The sequence below is a fragment of the Oryzias melastigma genome, linkage group LG19 (genome assembly GCF_002922805.2).
Source record: "Oryzias melastigma strain HK-1 linkage group LG19, ASM292280v2, whole genome shotgun sequence".
NCBI lineage: Eukaryota > Metazoa > Chordata > Actinopteri > Beloniformes > Adrianichthyidae > Oryzias > Oryzias melastigma.
The window spans coordinates 4,931,752-4,934,467 of NC_050530.1; the positions used below are offsets into that span (position 1 = coordinate 4,931,752).

General features: G+C 41.8%; 1 long non-coding RNA gene across 4 annotated transcripts in view; it reads left to right on the forward strand.

Moving 5' to 3' along the window:
• LOC118600197 overlaps positions 1–2,710 on the forward strand; it is a 15,826-nt gene extending 13,116 nt beyond the window's left edge. The window contains exons 3-5 of one of the 4 annotated variants that reach the window (XR_004949774.1): positions 1,956–2,074; positions 2,278–2,362; positions 2,504–2,710. This is a non-coding gene — a long non-coding RNA (uncharacterized LOC118600197). The remainder of the gene's footprint in view (positions 1–1,955; positions 2,075–2,277; positions 2,363–2,503) is intronic. The other 3 variants (XR_004949776.1, XR_004949773.1, XR_004949775.1) reach the window with 3 other exon arrangements.
• The last annotated feature ends 6 nt before the right edge of the window (positions 2,711–2,716 follow it).

The following is a 2,716-nucleotide window of genomic DNA, read 5'->3' on the forward strand; positions in this document are numbered from 1 at the left end:
AAAACATAATCTGTATAAATAAAGTTTAGTATGAAATACAACAGGGGTTTATACTCGATAAACTCCTGTTGTGACAGTAAAATCTTTCAAGAAGCTCTCAGCCTGCATCTGTTTGCTCAGCTATTGGACAGGACAAGTTAAAAAAAAACAAATAAATGATTACATAAAAATCTTTGAATTAAAGATACAAAACATTTCTCTAAACAGACTGATCAATACATATGGAGGACTAAATGGGAACATTTGAAATAAAAATATAAACCATTAAATTAATGAATACGTGTCATTATTATTTAAAATTGACATCAAATGAATAAAAGTGCAAATAAATACATAAATGCTAGAGGGCTACATATAGTTCAGGAAGTTGCAGGGGCCGATCCAGCAGAGTTCATCTCCTCAGAGACTTGAGGCAGTCCATTACAGAACTCCTCCAACAGGCTGTCACCACCATCACACTCACTGGAGTAGAGCGAACAGTAAAAGTCCACAGCCCTCCGTCTGATCTGCTCAGGTCCAATCAGCTCCTCTACCGAGTCAGGCAACAATGAGTGCATCACTCTTCTGTCCATGCTTCTTCTCCAAACCAAAACAGAAGCTAGAGGGAGAATCTATCCTGAAACTGGAACCTAACCAGAGAGTCCAGCACACGCTACAAGGTCAACTTTTTTGATCTGAGAAGTTCTATGCTGCATATCTGAAATCCGCGGAGGCGGAGCTCTGCTTTCTCCGTTTCAGAGAGACCCCCGACTGCTCTGATTCAGGCGCCTCAACGTCATCAACTCTCCCGTCCACACACCTAACAACGTGACCCACCACAGACACACCCCCATCCGAACAATAAAACACTCAGAGGGCTCTTCAGCTCACAAACTCTTCAACTGCTCCAACCACACTCCTTCCACACAGAAGAAGAAGAAAGTTGGTAATGAACTCTCTGCCTGGGACACCTTAGTCTAGAGAGGACCTCACAGTTTTACAGCTTTGGTTCTCCTGAAGAAGGAACTGGTCAGTATGGCACATGATTGTCACCAGTCCTTGGTCCAAAACAAACAGAGGCTGTGGGACTTTAACTGGTGACCAAGTCTGGACGTGTGTGGAGCAGAGCAGCAGGACATGTCAGACGTCACCATATTCCTGAAACCAGAAGTCCTTCATCACCCTTGTGCTCTCATAAGATGAACCCACAGCCTGGGATAGCACTCAAGAGAGTAAAGAAGAGACCAGAGAACGGTCATGTGAAAGGCCTCTCCTCTTGTAACTGCTGCTGTCCCATCAGGACTGTTGGGTAAGGTTGAGTCAGAGTTTTGATCTTCTGGGAATTACTGAAAGATCAACATCAGATATTTTTTCATTGCACAACATTAAAACAGTTTGAAGTTTAAACATGAAAGTGTTTGTTTTAGAGAAAACCAGAAACTGGTTATGACAAAAGTACCTGATAACCAGAGGATTGTTGGAAACAAGAATGAGTCACTCTGATTTCTTCACAACGCCCTAATGCAAACATCCTGAGAAATCAACCATGACGACCAGAAACAGGACATCACTCGATAAAATGATCCGGTTTGGTCACAAAGGTTTTACCATTGGTCAGATGTGTGTTTTGGTTTAGAGTGATGGGTTCTCCCTCTGATTGTTCTCCTGTTTTTAGACAACGTAGATCTGGTGCTGGAACTGGTGTTGAAGCCGGCGTTGGAGCTAGTTTGGTCCACAAACCTGTTTGGTTCTGAGAGTCACTCCATCAACCTGTTGTCTCCAGTCAATGTTCATGACATGAAAACATTTGTGTGTTTTGGTGTCTATTGACCTTTTTGAGCTCCAACTTTTGCTTGTTTCATTTGTTTTTTTGGTCATTGCATATGCGTGTGTTGAAGTGTGTCTATGTGTGGGTGAACTTTTCCATTGATTTGAAGTCTTGTGTGTTAAAAAAATGTATTCTTGGCTGTTATGAGTTTAAGGCGTTCCCCACAGAGATGGAACCACGTTTTTACTGAAACCCCGCCCACTTTTGGTCTGTATTTAAGGACTGCCTCAACCAGCAGAAAATCATCTTCATCTGCTTTGACCTCAGGTGAGTTTTCTGCTTTTAGAATGTTCTCCTTCTAGAAGGTTCTCTTCTTCTAAAATATTACCATTTATTCAAACGAGGTGAAGGTCTTTGTCCTGTTTTAGCACTCCCAGATCTTTGGAAAGTTCTCTGTGTTTGTTTCACAGGAAAATGTTCAGACTTTGGTGTATTTGATGTTCCTAGTTTGATTCTGAACTATTTTCCAGTCTCGTCCGGCTCCAGACCGTCTTCAGAGGAAACAACTTCTCTCTCAAGTTTAAAAGACTTTTCCTCCTTCAGCAACAAGCTCAGGTTTGTCACATTTCTGAGGTTCTCAAAAGTCAATGACTGCTGTGTCTTTGTAAGTTACAATGAACAAAGCAGAACATCTGCTGCTTCATATTTTCAACTGTCTTTCTAAAAAGGTGATTTTTTTCTATTTTACACATTTAGTTTTAGCATCCAATCATCAACAACATGTCTGAGATAGCACCAATCACCGTTGTGGGTGGAGATGGAGGAACCCCATTTATTTACTGGCCTGGACAAACTGGATCAGTGCTGAAAAAGCTGGAGGTTTGGGTCGGAGAGCATCAAGTGGGTTGTATAAAGATCACCATGAGTGACGGGTCTGGGAAGACATTTGGCCAAACCCATAATGAACAT